Genomic DNA, 27215 nt, shown 5'->3' with positions numbered 1-27215 from the left:
AAATAACTTTCATAGAAAGGACGAAAAAATGGAAGGACAAGCAACTCCCAAGTTTTCCAGAGTTTAAATGTCCACACTGTGCTTATGGATCTTGCTCCCATTGTTTCCCCATATAATCTAGACCCACACCACCCAATACAGTAACCACTAGTCGCAGTGGCTACCGAGCATCTGAAACGTGGCTCCCATAATTGAGGAGCTAAATGTTTAATTTTATTTGTGATTAATGTAAATTTAAAACCCAATAATGCCATTTATTGGAAAACATTCAAATATATTTGAAACAACGTGGATATGTGAACCTGCTTTTTCAATTGTCAGTTTTGTGAAATCTGAACATAGGTCAAGTGTTTCTGATGAAAATTCAGTGTGCAATGTGCAATGTGCTGTATAAAATACACACTAGTTTCATAGACTCGGTATAAAAAAAAAACAAACAATAAATTTTAACTCGATCATATGTTAAAATGATAATTTTGGATATACTGGGTTAAGTAAAAAACATTATTAAACTTAATTTCACCTTTTTCTTTTAACATGTTTCATGTGGCTACTGGAAAATTTTAAATTCTGTAAGTAGATAGTATTATATTTCTGTTGGAGAGTGCAGTTCCATTTAAGATGGTATAGAATGTGACTATTGAATATTGTCATTAAATATTATGAAACCATCTTGGAACATTACTTTATAGAGGGAAATGAGTGTTCCTCTATAAATTAGTCACCCCGGGGACTGCAGGCGGATTCCAAGGATGCTATCATTTTGGAAACTCAATCTTTTCCAGATCTCATCCCTACCTGCCTTCCCAATGATGGAGCAGCCTCCAGGACAGCTAATGAGTCCCTTCTGAAAAGAAGCCTCAAAATTTTCAAGTTCCAGTCTGGTGTTTACACACCTGATCACCGTCTACCTTTAGCAGCCTTACTTCAAATGACTTTGGCTTATTTCAAAACACCAGACCCACCCTTAAACAGCTTAAGAATTCATACTGATGAGACTATTCACAACATTATGTCATTGGCTCTCAAAGAAGACCCAATGCTCTACTGAATAAAGGCGAAAGCATCTCTCTCAAAGAGACTAGTTACTAAGCCAACCACACTCTTTAGGTCGAATTCTAGCATGTTAAATAAATTACTAGACGGTAACGTTCTTTTCTAACCCCTTCTGTGGGTTTCATCTGTCTGAAAACTGCTCTCATTGTTATTTCCCATGTTATCAGGCATTGACTCACACCTTGAGGCAAGGGTTTTGACTTGGGGTTCATGGTCCCCCATTGAGAGGCCATGACTACAGTGCAGGGGATCCACAACCGTGGGAGGTCTTTTCTGACTTTCCCCCCACACTGATCAACAACTGGAATTTGGCATTTTCTTCAACTCTAAAGACAAGCAACAGACTACACTACTGTCATCAGTATCTGATATCACCAATAAAAATCACAGCTTTTTTTTTATATATAGCAACACAGTTGTTCAGAAATCCTGAAATATCATTTATGCATATCACAACTTTAAAATTATAATAGTTCATTCCTCCTGCTCATAACCCCTCCTAATATAGAGAGACAATTATCGGTCAACTTCTCACCTAGTAGTCATTCAGCCACAAAAGGGAAAAGGTGCATCTTCTCACTCAGTGATCCAGACATCTGGGTTGTTTAATGGCTGCCCCATCTATACTTATTTATTCTTCGTGGATAAACAGAAAGAAGTCAACCATTTAGATTATTTGTTATAGTTTTGCAAAACTGGCCAGTCTAAATGAGAATGTTTAATTCTTCATAAGTTAGCACTGCCTTTTGAAATATGACAGGTATGTGGGCTACAAGTCTAGACCAGGCAAGTTCAAACACATTGGATGGTAAAGCTAACTACTGAAGTGTGTTATTTAAAGTGATATTTTTTTAATAGTGATGACAGATTTGGCAGTGATATAGGTCACGCATAATATTGTAAGTTCAGTGAGACAGAGATTCCAGTAATCCCTGAGAAGCAGTGTTTTGTGGGTATTTTTGTTGTTGTTACAGTTCTTTGTAATCTTATGTACTTTAATTTTTACACTTAAAATATTTTTAGATTTAATTTAAACAAACTAAAAATGTTAATTTTACATTAAAAAAATAAGAAAAAGTACATAGGTTTTACCAGACTTCCAAAAGGTTACATAGCAAGAAAAATGGTTAAAATCCCCTGAACTAGGCATTGCATTACTAATCCAGGACCCTGAACATCCATGTGTATTTACCAGAAACACCTGCTGCAGGTAGAATCCACAAATGTTACCTGGCACTGGTCACAGTCATGTTCATCACCCCTACTCCACCCACACTGAGGAGAAAGAAGATTTCTCTGAATTAGCGCCTACTGTTATTCAGCACCAAAAAAAGGCGAAGTAGAGAAAAGAACACTACTTTTTAAAAAGAAGTAAATGCACAATTTCACCTATTAACACCATAGAAGTTGATGATGAGTTAGAGGTTTTGGAGCTTGGGAAGTGAACAGTAACTTCTTAGTGACTCAATAAATTACCATTAATTTTTCTAGAAACCAGTTGGCTCTTCCACCTGCAACATGCAAAGTAAATTAAAATCTTGCCTATTATTACTGAATCTATTTCCCTCAGTTAAGTACAATATGAATGTATATTTAGAAACACTGCAACACCTTCCAATTTAAAAGAAAGCGATATGGGGCTTATAGGGTAAAACCAGGCGAGGCAGAAGAAAGCAACGCACGTTGAAGACCCATATTTCTCGGCACTGTTGTCCCAACATTTAGAAACACCCTGGCATAAAAACAGTGCTGTCACTTTTGGAAATTTTGTTCTTTTTTTTTTTTTTAACACCAAAAGCCAGCTTCAGCCCACAATTTAATATTGTCAATACATTTTCTTCATTACACAACTGGCACATCAACTTTTACCTAAGTACTTCACTCTTCAAATCCCACACCCACACATTCTGAACTCATCTGCACTCAGATATGAATAAAGATGAATAGCATCTTGAGGAAATAGCTTCTCCATTCTCCAATGGCAAAAGCCATGGAGCAAACACCTCACAGTGTCTGAAGGATTTCTCAGAGGAATGAGAAAAAACTCTAAAGCCACCATTTTGTCAGGAAAATTACGTCCTTCCATGGCAACTTGCCCATTAGGGATTTGAAATCCAAAGGGACCTCAGAATTCCTTTCCAATATAGAAGTTTGGTGACTTTCTTATAAAGAAATGACTTTTCTTTTTTCTTTTACTAAATTTCAGGCAATTAGGTTTTGGTAGGTCAGCAGCCCAACTCAGCATCTCTTTATGGAGAATGGTTCTAGGAGACCTTGATGAAATTGCAAATGCTTGGAAATAGTCACTTGCTTGCATGCTGGGTAAATAGGAAAGCATGCTGACTGTATTTATTTTACTATCATTATGTCTCCATGGGGTGGGCTAGTAAAAACGTGCAAGCTGTTAACAGCTTGGTATATACATACATACACACACCCCACACACCGTATACTCAAAGAATTTATTTTTCCTTCATCTCAAACCATGACTGCAGAAAATCCCCAATACTCGAAAGAATTTTTTTCCAAATGTTTGTTTCTAAATTGGATGTTTGTCACTCCATTCATTAGTGTTCGTTCATTCGACAAGTTGTTAATGAATGCCTACTACGTGCCTGGCTGGTGGTGAACATCACATACAGTGGTACAAACACAGGCAGGTCTTTGCTCAAAGAAATGTTTCACAAGGTGGCTAGGTGCCCAGACTAACCTATAGTAACCTCCTGTATTAGTCTTCTTGGGCTGAGGTAACAAAATACCACAGCCAAGGGGACAGCATGGCCAATGTCTTGTAAGGGGTCTCTCCTTGGGTTGTAGATGGCCTTGTTCTTGCTGTAGCCTCACAAGACCGTTCCTCAGTGGATGTGGGTGGAAAGAGAGGAGGCAACCTCTTGGTATCTCTTCTTATAAAGGGCACTAATCCCATGATGAGGGGTCCACCCTCATGACCTCACCCAAACCTAATTACCTCCCAAATACAGTCACGTTAGGGGTTAGGACTTCAATTCCTCTTTACTGTCAAATATGCTATGTCACCTACAATGTGAATTCAATAGACTTAACTGTTTCCAATCCATCTCAGAAGAGTAGGACTTTGGTTCCTGTGCGATTTGGCTGCTGCAGTGGTTAGGGCTGAGGACCCCAGACACCAACAAAGGATGAGAGCTACAGCAGCACCAGACACCTCAGTCCTGAAGACCCAGGTGGTGTGGGGTTTAGAGGAGAGTGAAATAAACTCAGGTCAGCATCTAAAGCAGAAATCATAAGATCTCTGCAGTGAGGTCAAGATCCAGAAATGATATGCTTTTAAAAATCAGGTGTCCTTACTTCCTGCCTGCCTCTTTGAAGCTTCTCATGATCAAGTTCAATCAGGCAATACAGTAAAACAAATAAAAATAACACAAAATCAGAATAACAGGAAGATTCAATGTATTATACTAGGCCTGAGGTTTTCACAAAGCTGCAATTACAGAGCACTTTTAACCAGGCCTGAGGAAGTAGGCTAGCTGCATACTCACCCCTCTGCTACGGGAAAGCCAACATCCACCCGGCCCGGCCCCTCGACTAGAAATGATTTGACTCTTCCAAGATTCGATCATTTCCTTAAAAGCCTATATGATCAAAGCCAGCCTGGAATGGACAGGGATCAAAGAAGAGAAATTCCAGAAATCCAAGTGCAGGCTTTGACTCTGACGAAAACTTCGTGCAGCTGACTTCTTTCAGACAATTCTCTGCCACCTCAAAGAAACCACCAGCACATATCACAGAGGTTGAATGCACCTTTCCCCATGGTCCTGAGTCCATGCAGAAGCAATCAATAACTTTCAGCTGGATCTCTGACATACAGACTTCCAAAATGGAATGTCAAGCTCCTTCATGTTTTTCACAGAACGAAGGGGTAAAAACACTCCTACATTTCTCTTCCCCCATCTAGTGTCAAAATTGAAAAGGCAGGTAAGGACATTCAGGTATCTTTGGGTGACTTAATTCACGCTTGGGGCTGTGCACATAGTACACAGAGCCTGGGAATAATTCTAACGCATGTCTGGTTCTTTGCAAGGGCTTTTATCTCCATAGTCCAAAAGGATCCTTACAGTAAGTTACGTGGGTCGAGAAATATGATAGCCATTTGGTAGAAACCTGGGGCTCAAAGAGTCAAAGGGACTCTCACCTTCGGTCACACAGTTAATAGCAGAATTCTATTCAAAATCAGAAATTCCAAGTGCAGATTTTATCATCATCACACCAGCTTGGGAACTAGAACTCCATTCACCATCACACCAGCTTGGGAACTAGAACTCCATTCACCATCACACCAGCTTGGGAACTAGAACTCCATTCACCATCACACCAGCTTGGGAACTAGAACTCCATTCACCATCACACCAGCTTGGGAACTAGAACTCCATTCTTCTGCAGGAGGCTGGATACAGCCTGCGGATGTGTTCTGTGTTTTGTTTTGTTCTGTTTTTAATTGAATTAGTTCAACCATTAAGCTTCAGGAGTTTTCCCATAAAAATCTGGATTTCTGACTTTTTTGTAAAAACCAAAGCTCAGATCTGTCCTCATGCAGGCAAAGGAAGAGCAGAGCTAAGAGGAGACTGGCCTGAGGAAGTGACCTTCGGCTCAGGTCTTGATCCCAGGGTCCTGGGATCGAGCTCCACATTGGGCTCCCTGCTCGGCGGGAAGCCTGCTTCTCCCTCTCCCACTCTCCCTGTTTGTGTTCCCTCTCTCACTGTCTCTCTCTCTGTCAAATAAATAAATAAAATCTTAAAAAAAAATCTTAAAAAAAAAAAAAAGACTCCCTCTCCCTCCATGGGCTCATGCTCAGCTACACAAGACCCTAGCAGGTCATGCTCTTCCCACTTCCGTGACTGTGCTCACGTGACTTCCTTCCCCTGGGATGCATCTGTCTGTCTTGCCAGTTTGGTGGGGGTATGAGAGCAATCTTTCAGAATTCAATTCAAAGGCCCCTGGCTCCATGAAGTCAGTTCTTGGTATCCCTGGAAGAACTAACTGGCCTTTGTTCAGGGCTCTTAAATACTTTCTTGTGTTATTTTATTAAACCTGTTTTCATATGTGCATATTCAGTATTGGGCACATAGCAGGCAATCAACAACGTTTTGATTGATACTAAAAACAAAGAAGTAAGTAGTACTTACCATGTGCCAGACACTGTTCTGAGCACCTTATACACAGGAACTCATTTCAGCCTCACAACATTTCACATAGAGAAAATGGAGGCCTATGAAAGGTTGAGACATTTTCTTGGAGTCACTCAGCTTGCTGTTAAGTTGCAGAAGGGGAATAAGAACGGAGTCTGGCTACCTCTGGATAGATGGGTGGATGAAAAGATGGAAGGGAGAGACAGAAGAAAGGAAAGAGAGAGGGAAGGAAGGAGAACCAGGCAGGTGAACTGTCAGGAAGAGGGAATGGCATGTTCTGTGGCAGGAACTGTAAGGCTGTCAGTGGGGGCAGGGGCAGTGTGTGCTGATAAATTTTAACAGCAGATTCTCTGGGAATAAAGAGCCCTGCTTTGTAGTATCTGTGAGTTTCTGTGGTGTCAATAATCCTACCAGATGGAGATTTTGAGCTATCAACATGATATCACTGAATGCAGAGTTGGAAAGAGGAAGGGTGACCAGTTGGTGGTGCTCCCCAGTATGAACTCCTCAGCTGGAACACACCAGGGTACAGGATGTGCCCAGGAAAGTGACCGAGGATGAGACAGGTAGGACCAGGTGAGGAAGGAGCTATTAAGCCATACTAAGGATGTAATTTCCTGGACGCGACAAGGAGTAATTTGCCAGTTTTTAGCAGGAAGTGACACATCACACGGTTATGAAGATGGACACACACTCAAAACTTCAGGAACCCCTCCTTCATCTTTCCTACAACTTTCCTGAGTGACAATTATGGCTGCAAGGAAACCTATCAATGATTCTACCCTTTCTTTACTCTATCCCTTTACCCACCCACTATACTTCCTTCTACCACTACCCCTGACAACCACCACCATCCCCTTATTCTGGGCTCCTGGGCTCCGGGGTCAACAGACTCTCAGGACTGTAGAGCGTAGTGTCTACCTATCACTATTGGTTCTGTGGCATGTCAGGGCTGGGAGGCCTAAGCAAAGAAAGTGAGCTTGAACCAGCTGAACAGGAAAGCCATCACAGGGAGTATAAATAAAACAATGCCAGATGCGCCCTTGACATTACAGACCACAGAGCTGGTGGGGGCTCTAGAAAGCCTCCAGTTTACTGGGGAAGTAGAGCAGAGGGCAGTCGACTTAACCAGCCCAAAGATATCAAGCTGGTTAAGGTCAAAGCTAGAAGTAGAATGAGGTTGCCTGGTTCCCAAATACTCCACCTGCATATAAAGAGGAGGTTTTCTGAAATGTTGCCTCCCCCTGCAAAGTCAAAGGTTTTCTTAGGAGAGCTTTTTCTACTGAGCAGGTTCTACTTCACCAAATAGAACAAGTGGAAACATGGTGATCTCCAAGATCAAGGACATCCTGTCATCTTCTCACAACAAGGGACAATATGAGCGATCTGTTTAGAAAACACTCTCTGACCACATTCCCCTCTCTATCACTCACAGCCTTATTATCCAGCTTAAGAATTCTCCAGATCTGGACATTTTCCCGTGGGTCTCCATCCACCTGCCTGCACTGAGGCCATTTCCTGATAACCAGGAAGTGGGCAGGGAAAGGAAGTGCACCTTTCAAAGCCATTGTGGCAGCTCAATTTTTTGTGGGGGAAAAAATCGTTGGGTGGGGGGGACTTAAAACTTTCAGCTGATATGAAATGCAGTCTGATAATTCAACCTCACTTCAGGTGAAACTAGCCAAGGCTACATACAGGGCATGGAGCCAAGGCGGCCATTGGGAACTGAAATACAGGCCGATATTCATCTAGCCAGGAGCCAGACTCTACTGCTGCTCCAAGGAAGCCCATTTTCTAGTTCTTACAAAGGCATCCCACAGCTTGCTTGTGCCCCTGACCTGTGACTCTCTTTCTGCTAAAGGTATTCTTTATTTGCCAATGCCCACCAATATCTATAACCTGATCCCTAGGAATAGGGCAGGTAAAGCCAGTTCCTGTGGCCAGAAAAGTGAAAATTGGTCCAGAGAGAGAGAGAGAGAGAAAGAGAGAGAGATCCCAGAGAGATAAAAGCAGCTAGGAGGACCCTGTTGCAACTTGCCCACGCCTGTTCCAATGCACACCTACAGTGTTAGTTGAAGATACTAAAGCATATGGGTTTGGGGTTCCTGGGGTCACAGACGTCTAGAGCATCTATCAATAGAATTCAAGTGATCCACAAACTTGAATGGGAAAAAAGTGACAACTTTGTTTACTAACTTTGAACTACCATTTAGTATTTCATTCCATTATGAACGCAGGCTACAAACCTGACATGTAGTAGCAGAACCAGCAATTTTGCCACTGATATAAATCGGATATTTTCATATCAGAACACAGGTGTTGCAGTTATCTCAAATCAGCATTGCTGCTGATTCCTACTTAGGAGAGATGGTAGCCATCCGTCCCACCAATAGATCTTGTTGTTACATATACATCAGCAGGTCACAGTGGGGGATGTGTGTGTGTGTGTGTAGTGTAGTGTCATAATCATGTGCATTGCATTTTAAGAATTTAAACACATCATTCTGGGGTCCCTAAGATTGGCAGACTGCCAAAGGGCCGCAAGGCATCAATGAGATGAAGAGCCCTTGGCCTGGTGATTGAGGAGCCACATTAACAAGGGACAGGGGAACGTATGAGACCATGCCCTCTGGCTGAGCAGCTAGCCTGCCTGCCTTTGTGTTGACCTAGACCTTGAGGAATTATTTGGGTACATTATTTTTCCTTGTACACTTCTTTAGCTCTTTATCACTCCCATTCACTTTCTTTAGCCCCTGATTTCTAGGCCTTTTAATCTTATCCTTCAGGTTTGGCTTACTATCAAAATCTCATTTAGTCTTTCTGCACTAATGGCTGGGTTCTCTTCCTTCAGGTGGTCTGTTTTCTCTCTTGGCCTTCCTTACCCCTTCTCTCCTCCACCTACCCTCTGGGGCATCTCGGTTACCTCTCTCTCGGCCCTCCTAACCTGACTGGCTATCAGTCATCCCTCCTTCTTGGGTTTTGCAGTAGATGCTTTGGACACCAAGAATCTACACTATACCCTGCATTAGGGAAGGGAATGAATTTTGTCTACAGGACGTGTTTCTAAGAAGCAACCAAAAAACAGACTGACCACCTGAACAAAGTACAACAAAACATTCCATGGTAGGAGAGTACCCTACCTTCGCCAACCCGAGCTTAAATGTAATTTATAGGAGGATGGAAGACATTCCTGCTTAATAATCCCTGATGATCAGATACCTAGGGAAGGTCAGCAGACTGGACCAGGAGTCTTCTGAGTGCATAAATTCCCAGAGTAGCAAAAGGAAAGTATACTGCTTAGTCACTGCTGACAGGGTGAGCCCTCTGTAAGCAGGCCTAGACCAGCATCGCTTTTCTAAATCAGAAGTGATGAGGTTAGACTAGAGAAAAAGCCAGTGTGACTTCATGACCTTTGTGCTTTAGCTTTGGACAAACATACAAGTGCACTGTACCTCCTCCCTGCCCTCACCAGGGGAAATATTTGTCCTGAAATAGCCAACTCTCCCTGCAAGGTATTGAATACTCACATGTAGACTGAAAATTATATCAATGGCCTAAAATAGGAAGAAAGAAAAAAAAAGGAAAGAAATAAAGAAAAGAGAGAGAGAAACAAAGAACCTAATCTGCATTTGAAAACATACCTTAGTTTTGTCAACTATTAATCTGTGTTTGAGCATGGCTCACAATATTTTATTTTTTTATTTTGTTTCTATTTTATTTCTAAGAAAAGGCACAAATCTTTAAAAAAAAAAAAAACCTCTCTGAGAGTATAGTGACACTTATATTGGACAGTTGCTAACATAAAAAGCAGCTCAGAGAACTTAGGATAAATTGAAACTACATATTTTCTTTGAGCCTCTTGAAGAAAAAAAAATCTTTTTATCAGTGTGGTTCTTTTTTAATATTTGTTCATTTGTTTATTTTAAATGAATTATACTGCCCTTACGAGAAACTCATCCCTTTTGAGAAAATCATATGTTCCAAGCCTGTTAGCTCTTAAGAAGATTGCAGACTTCATTCTCACATACAATGGACATTTCTAGGTCATGTTGCAGTGTATTAATTCACTAGCTTTTTATGAACCATGTATAGTTATATACTAGTATGTCAGATATAAGAGCTTCCCTCATGGTTCCCAACCACTTGTAGAATAAAGCTCATCGAAGTCACAATCTGCAGATAAAATATTAAATTTATTGATCATATGGAATATTCAAACTTAAATATAAATTAAGATATTAGATATTTATTTTAAAAAATCCATGAGGGTAAAGCTTCTCGGGTTCTACTTAGTGATCCTTTTTTTCCCCCCTGCCAATGTCTTCTTCAAACTCCACAGAAACTTATTATGTGGCTTTTCTTGTTATTAAAAGTAGGTCAAGTTCAGATGCTCTGGTCCTTGATTATGTTTTTTTTTTTTTGATTTTCAAATATCTAACCCAAACTGAGAACTTTGATTCATGCTATGTATTGCGTCAATAAATTTATTCATTGTGTTCCAAATAAAAGGGCTTTGTTTTTTCATAACCTTTCCCCCAGAACATGTTGTTTAATGCATAATTGTTATTCTGCCAACAAACTGCAATCAGTTTATATGATTTAAGATAAATACATGCAAAAGGAATTGTCCCAGCAGAAGTGCTGTGTGGGCCCTTTAACACTCCACCACATAGGAGCCACAGTAAGCTAGGCAGAGAGCATGACTACCATGCCCATCACAGAAACAGGATGAGGCTCCAGCTAAGTCTCCTATCATCCCTGAAGAGATATGAGTTGGGAACCAGGATGTCTGCCCAGATCAAAAAGGATTCTTCTTCCTGTGCTTCCTAAAACAGAGACCATTTCTTTTGAATTTTGTCATACCTGATTTCAGTGTTACGTCTTTTTTCCTCTCACATTGCTATAATCTAACTGAACCAGCATCCCACCTTCAGAAGGCTACTCTTCTAGGATAATTTGATTTTTCATGGTTCTCCCTTAAGATTAGTGTAACTATGCATATTTTTTCTGACTCACATAAGACAATATTCATTTCTTTTTTTTTTTTTCTTTATTTGACAGAGAGATAGAGAGCACAAGTAGGCAGAGAGGCAGGCAGAGCGAGAGGGAGAAGCAGGCTCCCCGCCAAGCAGGGAGCCTGATGTGGGACTCGATCCCAGGACCTCGGGATCACGACCTGAGCCCAAGGCAGCCGCTTAAACGACTGAGCCACCCAGGCGCCCCGACAATATTCATTTCTAATAAATTCTCTAGAAAGTGAACGCTTCCCTTGAGATAACTGGGGACTCTGGGATTTAGATCAGTCAACCCAACACAGATAGCAAACTGAGGTGGTGGGTAGGCGGGGAAGGGGGAAGAAGAGCATCTCTTAGTGCAGACTCTCCATGGCGATTCCTGTCACCCCAAAGCCCTTTATCAGCCAAGCCTCCATAGACCCCCCCCACCCCAGGTTCTTGATAGCACTATCCCCCCACCCCCGACCACCTTTTCCTCCTCCACCCCGATTCACTGTCTGAGGGCTTCTGTCCTGGCTTGCCACAGCATCAGGGATGGAAATCCTATTCCAGGGGACATAAAAGGCACCAAGTTTCCACCATCTGTCTGCCTGTAATTCTTACCCCTCATGTGATTCTGAGAAACAGGCTTTTCCCAGTCCCCCTCTCTGTTTACTCCAGCTGACTTTTTCTTGATTTGTCTCCAGGGGCAGGACATCCTGATACTATAGCTACAGAGAAAAGACAGGGGATGTTCTTAGAAACCAGAATTCTGTCCTACAAGAATGCCTAGGGGTATATGGAATCCCTAAACTGCTGGAGAAGGTCCCTTTGTTATAGGGGCTCAGTGGGTGAGAAGGTGGCAAAGAACTATTTTTCCCCTTTCTGACCCCCAAGTATATCCACTAGAAAGATATTGTTTTGCCTCAGATTTCTGTTTTGCATCAGCCTGAGGCTTGACCCAAGGGTCAGAAAACCAGAAGAAATAATACCAAATTATTTCATTGTATTCAAGAGGATTTCTCTTATTTTCCCAAATACTTGGGCGTGAGGCCAGACAGAACTATTCAACTTGACAAAAAGACTGCTAAAATGATTGAAAATCCATTTAATTTTATTTAGAGTCATCTAAAGGTTTGCATGGTTAGTTAGATTCTGTTGATCTGAAGGCGTATATGTATTGGGTTGCAACATTTTTACAAATGAGCCACATTTGTGATGGTTTATCCATTATATGATAATTACTTTTCCTGGTTATGCTGATTGAGGCATTTATGAAAAATAGAAAAGTGAACTTTTCTTAATAAAAAGTTTTTTCCTAATTAATTTTAAGAGGCTGAAAAGCAACAGCAGTGGATGTAATCTGTTCATGCATCAACATAGTTTATTTTGACCAAGAATCAGAAGACAGTGCTTCTAGTACTAGTTATGCTAGGAATACACTGAATAGCCTTGAGCACATCACCAAATCTCCTCCCTACCTCTGGATTGGGAGCAGCGCTATCTGAGGTCCCTTTAGCTCTAATATTCTGTGATTCAATCAGTAGAAAGGGACTCATTTGCAAAAAAAAAAATAATTTCTATAGTTTGTGACTATAGAAATCTCTGTGCACCTTTGAATTCCCCCCTTGCCAGTTCTCCTCATATTTAAAAAGGGAATGTCTACCAAAAGGTCCAGAAAAGAAGTCCATTGCCAGCGGCTAATTCCCTAAATTTACTTCCAGTACCAGGATCTCATCCTGCCAAGATGCACCCCAACAGACTCCGAGAGGGGCAATACGCACCATCAGTCTCCCCAGTGCCATAGGCAAGAACTGGAACTTATATAGCATGCCCCTGGGGTCTGGAGTAAAGGGCTGGAGCCCTCACCCATACTTCCTTGTGGACAAAAGGTCTTTAGTACCAAATGGGGCTGAGAGCTTGGGGCACACCCAGTGTTCTCCACCCACAAGAACTAACCACCTTCACAACTTATTGGCTGGATGACAACAAGCAAATAATTTCTCCATGGCTTAGTTTTCTCACCCATAAAACTGGGAAAAATAACTTTATCATCCAGGGTTGTTGTGAAGAGTAAATCTAAAACAGTTGATGCAAAATATCAAGAATAGTGCCTGGCACAGAGTAAGAGCTCAGTAAATACTAGTGCTGATTATTATTATTATTATTATTATTATTATTATTATTATCATCATCCTGTCTCCCAGGATAGCTCAGCAACGGTGGAGGGACACTTTGGTGTGGATTTGAAGTCTTCCTTCAAGAGTTACAGGAAGGACATGTTCCAACCTGTTTCTACAGGCAAAGGGAAGTGGTCTGAGCACAAACCCAGGTAATAAGCATCCAGAAAGAAATGGGCCCTGGGGTGTCGGAAGCTAACTCACCCGGGGTGACGGACTTAATTCTGGGATCCTACCTCAGGTATCCAGGTACTTCGGAAGAAGCCAACGCTCTATCCCCCCGCGATGCCTGGCCTGTGAGGGTGTGGCCTTTGTGCTCAGGAGCTGCACCGGGAGTCTGCGCTGAGGGAATCCCCGTTCCCGCTCCTTGGGGCTCTGAAGCTTGCCGCGGGGAGACTGGGAGCTCGCTGCTCCAGGGGTGCCCCAGGATGGGAGTGACCGACCTCAGGATTCCTCGGCGGAGCCCTGACGAGTCGACGTCTCTTCCGGAAGGGTCTGGCCAAAGCGTGGGGCCCAGAAAAGAGGAATGCGCGGAGCTCTGCTCTCTCCCCGCTGGTTACAGGAGAGCAGCAGACTTATGCAGGGCAACCGCAGAGACGGCTGTGCCCCTAAAAGCCTGCACGTGGGAGGCCTGAGCAGGCAGGGCCAGAGGGTTTTAAACAGCTCCAGAACCCACGCAACCTCCAAATTCTTCTACCGGCCAGTAGGAACCGGGAATCGGACTCTCAGCCAAAGGTGCTCCTTGGAGAGGGGCGTGCACCTCCTCAGAGAGAGAAGGGTTAAAAGAGGTGCTTCCAGGCCTTTGGTAGCCCAGTGTGTTCCCCAGCTGGACAAACGGAGCCTGGGGAACTGCCCGTTCTTTGCAACAGCAGTCTAGGTCCCCTCCCGCAGATGGTCTTCCATTCCAGATTGCTGGGGTGCAAAGGAGGAAAGAACCTTGCCTTCCCGCATCCACCAAAGCGTCTGGAACAACCAGAAAGATCTACCTAGGGGCCCAAACGTGGACAGACCCACCTGTGCCTGGGGTCCCCGGGCCTGGAAGCCAAGTCTCCCCTTACCTGATGCCCACACCCCCTCGCCTGCCCCGCACGCCCTCCAGCTCTGCGCTCTGGAGCCTGCAGGAGCAGCGTGGGGCTCCCCCACTCCTTCGCTCCGCCCAGGTGCGATTTGCGGAGGGGCGGGGGGGAAAGGTGGCTCCCACTGCAGCCTCCGCCCCTGCTCTCTCTTCCAACCTGTTCGAACCCCTGTCTACTGGCTAGGCGCTGGGGACTCCCCCCTACTCCGCACACACGCCTCCCCTGGGGGCCAGGAATCCCCTTCCCACCCTGCGGCTGTGCAGACCTCTTTGACTCCGAGCGCGGGGCAGGAAAGATAGGCGTGGGTCTACGGACTCGGCTGCGGAGGTGGAAGGGTGTATAAGTGGGTGCCGGAGAAAGGAGCGGACCTCTTAGAGCCTGGAAAGGCATCCCTGGTCCATGATCCGATCACTCAGTCACCGCCTAAGATGCCAACGCATTCAGAATCTCCCCGGGAGGTTTGTTTCTCCTGGAGGGGAAGATCGCCCCATCCCAGGCACCCAGAAGCCTGCCTTCCCAAGTCCCCCTCGGGCTCTGGCATTCCAGGGCTCCATTCTGACTCTCTGCGCCTCTCCAGGTGCCCAGCCCCTCCCCCATCTGTATTTACACACCCGGGCCAGAGCCCTCAGGACTCAAATCCTTTTTCCTCCACGTCAGGTGACCGCTCGGGGCTGGCCCCTCGCCCACTTTAAAAAAGCAGAGCCCTTTGGTACCCTTTCAACCAGATCTATCCCCGACCCTCGGTTTCCTCCCCCACCCCTCCAGCAACATTTCCCTCCCCAAACGACTTACTTCACCCACCCGGATCTGCACTAGCCGTTCCCGCGGCGCACAGCCGCAAGCCACTCCAAGGGTTTCATTACCGAGTTGGGGGTGGCATTCGCAAGGATGGACCGGCTCCCGCCGTGCTAGACAGAGCCCCAAGGGTAGCCGCAGCCTTCCCCCTCCCCCCCCACGTCCCACCCCTCCTATTTCATTATCTCTGCTCCTATCCAACCCCCACAGGCAGGATGAGCACTGCTGGGTCCCAAACCCTCGCCTCTCTAGCGGGAGCTGCAGGGAGTGAAAAGTCGACTAGCAAGAACACCGAGAGAGAAATGGGCAGATGCAAACGTCAGGGGGTGGTAGTGGGGGAGGACTGGGGGAAGGGCGCACGCGAGAACTAGACGTGCAACTTGCACGGCACGGGGTGAGCACCGCGCAGGGAGGGGGGCACAAAAGTTTGCAGACTATTGCACGGCAGCCGGCTGCACGCGAACAGAGGGTCGACTCCCCTTCGCTAGAAGGGGGTCTCTAACAGGTTCGGCGCCAAGGGGACCGGAGGTTTGGACATGGCTCTGACCTGGGGTGACAGTTCCCCTCTACTTGTTATGGAAGGGATGGCCTAGGCACCCGGGCAGAGGGACGACACCGCGCTTTGCGAAAAAAGCAACAGGCGGCTGCACCTTACCTTGCGCCAGTCCCGGGCCGGGGTGGCTGCTCCATCCTCGTGGCGCAGGGAGGAGGCGTTGGATGCGTATGCCTGGGGGTGTGCGCCGCCAGAACTGCAGCGGCCGCTCTTCCCACCCGGCTGCTAGCCGGGCTGCCCACCCCGAACCGGGCCGGCCGGGAGGGCTCGTTCCGGGTCGCGGCGGCGGCGGTAGTGCGCGGCGGCTGGAGCGCGGGACGCGGGCAGTGCGTGGCTAGCTGGCGTCCTCCGGCGCCTCCGCCGAGCGAGGGCGCGGCCCCGGGCGGCCGTGCGGAGCACCGCTGGGCTACCGCTTCTGCGGCGGCTGCTGCAGACCCTGCGCCCGGCCCCGGAGCCTCGCAGGAGGAGGAGACAAAGACGCGAGGGAGGCGAAGCGCCGCTCGCCCAGATGGATCGTCTCAGTCACTAGAGGGGAATCGCCTCCAAACCCGGGCTGGGGAGGAGGGAGGAGGGGCGAGGAGGCAGGGGACTGGAAAAGCAGCGGGGAATGAACGTGACAGTCGGAACCCTGCCGCCACCTCGCCGGTGCTGCCCTGTTGCCACCCGGGTGGAGGGTCCGGAATGGAGAGGGAGGGCGGGGGCTGAGCGTTTGCTGCTGGAGGAGAGGAGCTGAGGTGGGAGTATTGGCTCCCTCCGCCTCCCTTGCCTTCATTCGTCGCCCCCCCCCCCCCCCCCCGTGCATAGCTCCACTCTCAGGATGCTATGGCCCCATTCTTTCTCCTGTTTTTCTAACTACTGAGATCAGAGCTGAATAAAACTGGCAGAAGAAGCATAACGTGGTGGTGATGGGTTGATCGTCCTCTAATGGGGAAACGGCGAATGCTTAAAATCTATTTGACAAATGATTGCCTACTGGGTGCCAAGTACTGTACTAGGCTGTTCTGGGTAAGATGAATAAAGTGAGATATTCCCCCTCCAAGGCTCTATGATTGAAAATCAGAATGATCCTCTGCAGTTCCTGAAGCCCAAAGTTTTGGGGATGAGTCGTGGCCCCTGATCCCCACCCCCAACCAGTCCAGTTTCCCAAAGCAGAAGGTGTTCGGAGAATTGGCTTTGCCTTCCCATTGCAGGGATGACTGAATGTACAGCCAAAATGGAGTGTGTATAGTGTATATAGATCCCAAGAAAGTACGTGTGTGTGTGCGTGTTTGTTAGGATTAAAGCAAATTACTGCCTTTAGTAGTTCATATGTCATGATTTAAATTATTCATCAGATCTGCACCTAAATAAATAAGTGAATAAACAAACAAGCAATTTGGGCCAGATGAACCGGTCTTCCAGCCTCTACAAATACCACCTTCTTTGACAGCCCTTTTCTACAGCCCTAAGCCTTTACTTTAGGCAGAATTAACTTCTCCCCTTCTCTTTGCTGTCACTATCATACTTGCCAATCACTTGCAGAATTCACATACTTATAGACTTTTTTTATAGATTTCTATTGCTTTACTCACCTGTATTACTGCCTTTTTTAGGAATCCGCTGCAACATCCAGCCTTGTTTTGTAGCTAATGGGTACTCAGGGAAAGCTTAACCAGTTGAAGGTCATTTTCTTTTTTAAACACGGCTAAATCCCAGTATCTCCAGAATTAAAGGAACTTGGGTGATGAAATTTTTAGGAGTTTGGGGCAGGGGAGAACACATATAGTTCTACTCACAGTTCCATTGACCTAGAAATATAAAACTATGTAATTCATTTGTGTTTCTAGACAATTTTCTTCTCCCACTGACAAGCCCACCTCTGTTGAATTTCCAGAAGCAAGGGAAACCAAGCTGTTGGACAACTGCATAGAGCAAGAGATACATACTCAGCTGCCAACACCTAGAGCAAACCCATTCCAGGTGGAGAATGACCAAAACCTCTTTGATCATTTCATGACCTGTGTCAAGTATGTTGAAAGCTTGTCAAAGTTTCCTCGTTTCCAGTGAGGCTTTCTTTGTGGATGCATTTTAGAACAGTATTTCATTGCTTGTTTGAACAGTATTTCATTGCTGAGAGGTGAAAAATGTGCTGTGTTTAGGGATATTTAAAATAGTTCTTTAGGGGCGCCTGGGTGGCTCAGTCATTAAATGTCTGCCTTTGCCTCAGATCATGATCCCAGGGTCCTGGGATGGAGCCCCACATCTGGCTCCCTGCTAGGCGGGAAGCCTGCTTCTCCCTCTACCACTCCCCCTGCTTGTGTTCCCTCTCCCGCTATCCCTCTCTCTGTCAAATAAATAAATAAAAAATAAAAATAAATAAAAATAAAATTGTTCTTTATTTTCTGTGCCCACTTCCTAACCATTGTAGGATGGATACCCTAGATCAGGGATGCTCTATGAAAAGGGTCCATAATGTGTAGGAGATTAGAGAAAATGACTGCTATGTTTCTAAGATGATACTGTGATTGGAAAGGTTGTGGGTGTTTTTTTTTTTTGGTTTAAGTTTTGCTTATTAATTTTGTTTTTTTAAGTGAAGTTTTAGGACCCAGACACAGGTATGTATGGATGGCAGGTATGTAATTTGGTATAATTTTTCTGAAGGGAAATATGATGTTACTCTTGAAAGCATGAAATTTTTGCATGCCACGGTCCCTAAGACTCTACTCCTAGAAATTCATCATTAGGAATAAATAAGGATGTACAGTAAGATTTATCTACAAGGATAGTCACTGCAGTGTTGTTTATTCTAGTGAAAAACTGAAAATAAACAAAACCAAATTGAAATGTCTAACAAGATAGGAATGGTGAAATATTTTGTAAGTCTATAATTGGAATACTGGTCAGACATTAAGCCTTGGTTGTAAGTGAATGAGTGAATATTGTCAACAATGACAGTTATGATTTTAGATGCAAAAAAAAATCAGATGCACAAGATGAGAGATACAATAATAAAAATTAATATCTGGAGTCAACAGATGTAGGTTTGGAGCTAAACATTTCTTCTTGATAGTTATGTGATCTTAGACTTGAACTTCCAAATCCTCAACTGTGTAATTGGTTGATGTTATTTACCTCATAGTGTTGTGTTTTAAATGAAATAGTTTTTGCGAAACACTTACTACAGTGCCTACTACATGGTAAAATCTCAATATGTTTTTCTCTTGGCAATCATTAAATGTATAAATGTTAATACCTACATATATTTAGGCTCTTGTCAAGAGTAATATACATTCCAGTATTAATAGCGGTTATCCCTGTTAATACAGGGATTACGGGTATCTTTTAAAAAATATAGGGTAATCAAAAGCAGAGGAATTTGTTTTTAATTTAGCTTTCTTTTAATTAAAAACAAATAATTTCTAACTATTGACACAGGAAACCTCAGGACTTGGATGCTTTCTGCTCTAGTTGATTCACATGATCATCAACAAGACTTGCTGACCATTGGTGTCGCCCATGTGATAAAAAGGATAAATGACAGGACATGGAGTTTGTCACCTCTGATATAAACTTAGATTTGTTTTGTAGTAACCAGGAGTCAAATCCAGCTCAGCAAAATATGCTGTTTAATACCAGGAGCTGATTGGTTGCTGCCCCTGACTTGTCTTGACAGCCTATAAAAAAAAGAAGAGAAGAGAGGAGGTACCAGAAGCTATATTTGTAACTTAATTAGCGAATTAAGAAGGAAGCCTAGCATTGAAGGGCCATGGGATTCAATGACCTTCACATCTACAGCAGTGGCTCCTCTGGGCCAGAGGTGGAGCTTTTGTAAAACTTACTGTGTGTTTTGAAATGTTTCAGAAATGTGGAGGAAAATATGATTTGCTTGTGTTTTCAGTTTAACTATCTTTAGAAATAAAGGTAAGTGTTGTTTTAAAATCAATATATTCCAATAAGTTTGCATATAAAGGAAATCCTTTGAATTTTGAATTGTATTCTCCATTTGAAACTCTCTAGAGAAATGAAAATGCATTTCTCTGAGCCCCTGAGTTGATTTTCTGAAATCTGAGTAATTGGGGTGCCTTAAATGAATGGGATCAAGGCAAGAAGATGTTAATATCATGAATCCTTTGTGGAACATGTTCCAGTGACCTATTCTTCATAACAAACCACCCTAGAATTTCTTGGCTTAAAATAACAACAATCTTCTATTGCCCTGAATCTGGAATTTGGACAAGGCTCAGGGAGGAAGGCTCACTTCGGGCCCTCTCAGTGTCAGCTTGGGGCCACTGGATTCAGAACTAGAGGATTCACTTCCCAAATGACTCACTCATGTGCCCATCAGTCTCTGTTAACTATTGGTGTTCAACAGAAGCTGAGTGTCAAGAACCTCAGTTTCCACATGGTGTCTCCATGTGCATCTCACCATAGTTTCTCATAGATTTCCTCACTTCATGGAATTTAGGTTCACAAAGAGAGCCCTGCTAGGAATCAAACCTTGCCTGGATAGTGAAAACCTGAACAGTTAAGCATTGCCCATTATACAAATAATCTAGTCTTCATACGATTTTATAAATATTAATCCAGAATTGACTGGACAAAGTAAGCCAGTGAATCTAACTCATCCTTTGGATGATTTAGGTAAATGGATCAATTTTTCTTCTATTTACTGAGATTATTTGGAATGTGAATTAGTGCACCCACTATGGGAAACAATATAGAGATTACTAAAAAAATTAAAAATAGAACTATCACATGATCTACCAATTCCACTTGTGGGTATTTATCCAAAGGAAACAAAATCACTATCTCAAAAATATATCTGTACCCTCATGTCCACTGCAGCATTATTTCCAATAGCCAAGACCTGGAAACAACCTAAGTGTCTATTAATGGATGAATGATAAAGAAACACACACACACACACACACACACACACACACACACACACACACAATGGAATATTATTGAGCCATAAAAAAGAAAGGAAATCCTATCATTTGTGACAACATGGATGGACCTTGAGGGCATTATGCTAAGTGAAATAAACCAGACAGAGAAAGAAAAACACTGTATGATTTCACTTCTATATAGAACCTAAAGAAACAAAACAAAACAAAAACCAAAAAAAAAAAAAACACCTCTTCGGTACAATGAACAGATTGGTGGTTGCCAGAGGCGGGGGCTGGGGGAGATGGGAGAAATGGGTTTATTGGAGGACTAGCCATTTATAAATTCATGATAATTTCTCTCTCTCTCTCTCTCTCTCTATATATATATATATATATATATATATATAAATATATATATTTAATGATGGTTCCACATAATAAAGACCAAATTCCCTATCATGGCTTTCATGGGCCTCTGCAATTTAACTTTCTTTCTAGCTCAATCTCACAGCTTCCTCTAGTTTCTCATGTTTATCCATCTTATCCGGGCCTTATGTTGACTCATATTTGGGCTAGCTATTGACAAGTTAGACTTATAGTGGGGGACTAAAGTTCCTGGAGAGCAGAGACTTTATTCCAATCAGTGTATGCCCCCACAACTGTCAGCCAAGCCATGCAAGGAGTGGGTGCTTATACATTCTTATTGAAAAGATGAATAATTCAACACCCCTTGCCTTTCCAATTCAATCATTCTATCTCCAAAATGGCAATATTGCTCGTGAGCTGCTCCACAGGGGAGCTAATTAATTCTCTGAAACTGGAAAATGTTTTGAAGTTCCACAGTACTTTGGAACCCTCAAGAACATTAATATGTGCAATAAAGACATTATTATTACTTCCCTGACACATAAATGGTGAATAATCCATTTTAATGTGTTTGTTTTGAATATACTCAACAAATTTGCAAGAAGTAATGTATTGTTGGCTCATTTCTACTAACGGACTACCTTGTGTGGACTGAATAAGATGTGGCCTTTTCTGGCTCTATTGTTTGTTCATTTCTCTAGCTTTCAGAGCTGCTGTTATACGTCCTTCCTGCCAGAAAGGTACCCATGATATGACAATCAGCCTTCTGGAGGTTCTACATCTTGACATGTAGTATGGGTACTTATGAGATTCTGGGATTGCACTCTTAGTCCCCTAACCATATAATTTCTGTAGGAAATGTCTGGTAACTACAAAGCTGACTGATCCAATAGAGAATTCCTATCAGATGGAGCTATCAGTCTCTTCTTGGGAATTCTGGAAAAGAAAACTGGGAAGATTGGGCTCATCTCTCTGTTGGCTAATGCTACAAGATATAAACCATCGGAGCCATGACCAAGCATGACATCTGCCATGTGAAGAAGGCCACACTGCATTGTGAATGATACGGCTTTATCATTCATAATGTGAGTGAATGATAATGAGAGGCAGAGAGAGTCCCTGTAGGGTCTGAGTCCCTGGATCCAGCCATTTGGAAGTTCAGCATGTCTCTGCTTTTCCCTGCTTTTATTCATCCTCTCTTTTATTCATCTTCTGCTTTTATTCATCCTCTTTTCAAGAAATCGCCTTTTTGCTTAAACTAGTTCAAATTTAGTTTCCATCGCTTGGGACCAAAAAAATTCCAACGAATGCAGCATCAAAGAAAGATTTGAGAAATGTTTCTCAGAATATGTTTGATTAAAAGGTTGGAGAGAGGGCGCCTGGGTGGCTCAGTTGGTTAAGCCACTGCCTTCGGCTCAGGTCATGATCCCAGAGTCCTGGGATCGAGTCCCACATCGGGCTCCCGGTTCAGCGGGGAGCCTGCTTCTCCCTCTGACCCTATCCCCTCTCATGCTGTTTCTCTCTCTCTCTCTCTCTCAAATAAATGAATAAATAAAAACCTTTAAAAAAAAAAAAAGGTTGGAGAGAGAGCAACTGGGGACACTTTGAGATGAGGCTTATATTTTGAGAAGTTAAAAGCCCAGTGAATAATAGAAATGGAACCCTATTTTTCCAGATAATAAGAAGAGGATCTGCCATGTAAAAGCAGGATCCCAGTGTTTGTGATTTACTAGCATGTAGGCTTCATGAGGGTAGAAATTGGATTCTTTACCACTATACACTGATGACTACAATAGAATTCTGTACTTAGCAGGGGTTTAATAAATATTTGTTGAATGATCTGATGCATTTATTTATTGCATCTCGTTATTCCTAGTCGAAATATGAAAAATGACTTCTTATTGAATTCACCCTATAAACCAGCCACTGTGCTCATTAGACCCATCATTTAGTTTATTACCAGACCTTGGAGTGGAGCTGGGGGTGACTATGGATTAAGAGAACTTGTTCTGAGATTAAATAGTTTGTTCAGTTTGCATGCAGATTCTATATGTTGAGGGTCAGGATTTGAACTTAGGACCATCAGTCTCCAAAATGTGTGCTCTCTCTTGGGGCGCCTGGGTGGCTCAGTCGTTGGGCATCTGCCTTTGGCTCAGGTCATGATCTCAGGGTCCTGGGATCGAGCCCCATATTGGGCTCCCTGCTCGGCAGGAAGCCTGCTTCTCCCTCTCCCACTCCCCCTGCTTGTGTTCCCTCTCTCACTGTGTCTCTCTCTGTCAAATAAATAAATAAAATCTTTAAAAAAAAAAAAAAAATGTGTGCTCTCTCTAATGTACCACATTCACATATTAACATATAGGGCAGAGATTTCTTATTGGAGCAATAAACTAAAAGGGGATAGGGTTGGACTGGAATATTGCTTCATATATAATTCCACCTCTAATTATCAAGGATTTAGTGAACACAGACTTAGTCCTCATTTTATAGAAAAGTAAGTGCAGGTCTACAGTGTTGCCTCCAGTACTCGCCAGTCAAAATCTCCTTAGAAAGTCTCATTATCAGGATGGAAGCTCTCTTCTTATTCCCCTTTTCTTTCCGTAAGGGAACTTCATTACAGCCCCAGTCCCTGATAGCTATTGGTGCTCCCCTGCAACCCTTTGGCCTCACTCTTCCTAATCCCACGGCTTCTTACTGCAAGCACCTGCTACTCTATGCCTGGTCCCTTGAAGGGGAACCCCGGAAGTGTTAGGGGACTTACTCCTTACCCCCAAGACTGATGGGAATTGATGGATAAATACCCTACACACTACTCCTCTGTTGGTTTGACTCTACAGAATGTTCTACACTGTCTCTGAGAGGTCCTCAGTGTGCTTGTGCCCCAATTACCCATAACACTAAATTGCTCAAAAGTAAACCGTTTATTGGTTTCCTTCCCTTCCATGTCTCACTTCCCTAGACCTCTCCCCGAACTTTCCAAATAAACTATTCAAACTCTCACCTGTATCTCAAGGGTCTGCTTCTGGGCTAACTCGAGCTAAGTCATCTCTCTGACCCCTTTATCCTCATCCCTAAGGGAGAGGGTCAAATTACCTGACTGATGAGTTTGGAAGAAGAAACTGAGCACTGTCATTACTTCAACTCTTTTGAAGAGGACAAGTTCATAGGATGTGCATGTTTGGACTACTCTTTGCCATGGGCTTAAAGGCTTGCCTTCATGGGAAGGTCTTCAGTTAGCAACTGGATGGATGAGTCAGTTTAATTCAGGAGTGATGTATTAGGACACTCCCCAGGTCCTTACAGATCTAAAATCATGCTCTCCAATCAGCTTTATCAGCAATATTTTGATAAAGTGGACATTTTGATTCCATCAAGATTAGATTCACATGATTCATAAAAGCCAACATGTGGAAACAACCCAAATGAGCATCAACTGATGAATGGATAGACAAAATATGCTATATCCACACAATGGAATATTATTTGGCCTTTAAAAGGCATGAAATATTGATACCTGCTACAATAGATGGATCTTGAGAACATTATGGTAAGTGAAAGAATACACTCACAAAATACCACATATCATATGATTCCATTCATATGCAATGGCTAGGAGCTCTGCAGAGACATAAGACAGATTAGTGGTTGCTTAGGGCTAGTAAGGTGTGTGGAGGGGAGTGGGGAAGGGAGGAGACAGCTAAAGGGTGTGGGGTTTCTTTTTGAGGCGATAAGAATGTTCTAAAATTGACTGGAGTGATGGTTGCCCATATCTCTTCATAAAAACCACTGAAAGTTACACTTTATTTTTATTTATTTATTTATTTATTATTATTAACATGTAATGTATTATTTGTTTCAGGGGCACAGGTCTCTCAAAGTTAGGTCCACACCGTGATGCAAAATGCCGACATGAGGGGAGGCTGGGTTAAAGGTATATGAGAATGCTCTGTACTATCTTGGCAACTCTTTTATAGATGTAAAACTATTTAAAAATAAACAGTTTTTAAAATTGGGTCTAAACTTGGGAAGGTTCTGACTTGGAAAGTTTCAAAACTTCTCTGACTCAGTTTCCCTACCTTAAGAGAGAACAGTACTATAATACTCATCTCATAAATCAACTGAGATAGTTTATATAACACTACTATATCTGGCAAATAACCTCTCTATCTATCTAAAATCGAGACCTAGGTGTATAAGGCAGAATCGTCAGCGTGTCTCAGGCATTCCATTTCCCCCCAAGATCTCCGTCATCCTCCTATCTCCCCACATATGAGGTTTGGCCTGACAAGGTGTGGTCAGAATAACATTCTTATTACTACAATTTAACAGGTATAATGAGCTAACTCAGTTTGCAATGCCAGAGATTTGGGGGTGGGGGGGAGGGGCAGAGAAGTTGGGTGACACTGACAATTGATGCCGAAGTGGCCCTCCTTAGCAATTAGTTGTTCTTGTTTCTTTTGCCTCCCATCATAGCTATTTCTGTTATTTGTGTTTTGTGAAATGGTATCATTCCATCAGACCCACATGGAAGCCTCAAGTTGCTGATGCACGCTTTCCTTTCCTCCTTCTGGAGCACTTATGGAAGCCAGCACAATATTTCTGCTGGCTGGTCTGGAGTCAGTTCTGTATCTAATTATGGGGTTGATTTTCTTCTTTTGTATTAAAGTTTTTTCCACCCACTGGGGGTGTTAGGGATGTGACAAGCAAGCTTTCCCTATGGTCCCTGTTTCATTGTAAGAAGCCAAGGGCGTGGGGGAAATGCCCTTGTTGGAGTGGAGGCTGGGGTTTCAGTCCTTTCTCTAAATTTAAGGGACAAAGGAAGCCTCAGACAAGCCATTTAATTCCCCAGGCTTCTGTGTGTCCTTTATAAAATGAGAGGATTGGCCTAAATCATCTCTTCTATAACTCTTAATTCCTCCTAGGACTGACATTCTCCACAATGCAAGCATTTTCCTGAAGTTTACTGACAAGTAGTTGCCAAACACCAGAGGAGTGCTGATGTGTTATTAGCTAATATTCTCTCTCATCTGTTTGCAGTATCTTGATGGGAAATCATCCCTGGGAGCAGCCCTCTGTTCTGGTGTATGCTCTGAGAACAGATTTAGAGAACACAGGAAGAGGGAATTATGGAGACAGTGGATCCCTCCAACATGGACAGGGATGGTGGCATTCTGTTACGATTCCGAAACATACAGAGAACCCAATGGAAGGCTGGTCTCAGTGCCTGGAAAAGGAATATTACGTAAGTGCAGTTTTACTTTCTGCGTTAATCTTTGCTGAGGTAATTGCCTTCATTCTATTTTAGGTGTGTTGTTGGCAATGCTGCATGGCCTACTGACAGTTGTTCAATAAAAATAGAGATCATACTCAAGAGGAGAGGTGCAATATTCACACATGGCCAAAGTTCTTTGAGCCACAGCACTCAATTCCTCAAGAGTTACATGGAGATAGACACTGCTAGCATTTAGCAGGAAGCAAGATTGAGTTATGTTTCTAGGTTGTTGGATGTATCTGGCACACACCTCCGGACGCAAGGAGTTATGTAACAATTTCAGCAAGGGGGGAGCGGAGGGGCTTTTCAAAATGAAGGAGACTGAAAGTCCTATTCTTCCCTCTACTCACCATATATTCACCCTCAGCCTCCATATGCATCACCAAATAGAACTAAGTATGCCACCTAAATACCTCTCTAATTGTCCACACCATACTATCAGCCCCCTCTCCAGTGCTGTCTTGATTCAGAACATTATCATTTCTCACCTGGGTACTGTGCTACCCTCCTAAAGGTCTCACTGTCCTCCGCTCAGCCTTCCTTCACTCTCAGCTCAGCAGCAGGAGCAAACCCCTAGCCTGCAAATGTGTTGGTCACACGCCTTGCTCAAAATTCTGCAGTCATTCCTAATCAAACCTGAACTTCATCATACAGCCTGTAAGTCTCACTATAATCTGTCTTCCAATTTCACTAGCTTCAGCCTCTGGCATTTCCTCTTCTTCTAGGGTCCAGCCAACCGTAGCTGTTCATGGTTCTCCCCGGATTTACCACACTCTTGTGCCTCTCGCTGGGATATGGCCTGGCATCTCCAGTTCCTGCTTCCAGGTTCTCCTTACCTTTTAGGTGTCTCTCACCAACATCCTCCCCAAATTGCCCGTCCTAACTCACTA

At 43.5% G+C, this 27215-nt stretch overlaps 1 protein-coding gene across 12 annotated transcripts in view; it reads right to left on the bottom strand.

Moving 5' to 3' along the window:
* LRRC3B (leucine rich repeat containing 3B) overlaps positions 1–16800 on the bottom strand; it is a 143921-nt gene extending 127121 nt beyond the window's left edge. For 4 of the 12 annotated variants that reach the window (XR_013447941.1, XR_013447939.1, XR_013447940.1 and 1 more), the window contains exon 1: positions 15922–16800. The gene's annotated coding sequence lies outside the window, so the exon portion shown is untranslated. The other 8 variants (XM_078072494.1, XM_036109281.2, XM_036109320.2 and 5 more) reach the window with 6 other exon arrangements.
* Positions 16801–27215: the final 10415 nt, after the last annotated feature.

The sequence above is a fragment of the Halichoerus grypus genome, chromosome 1 (assembly GCF_964656455.1).
Source record: "Halichoerus grypus chromosome 1, mHalGry1.hap1.1, whole genome shotgun sequence".
NCBI lineage: Eukaryota > Metazoa > Chordata > Mammalia > Carnivora > Phocidae > Halichoerus > Halichoerus grypus.
The sequence above is the reverse complement of the archived record's forward strand: the minus strand, read 5'-3'. Positions and strand labels throughout refer to the sequence as shown.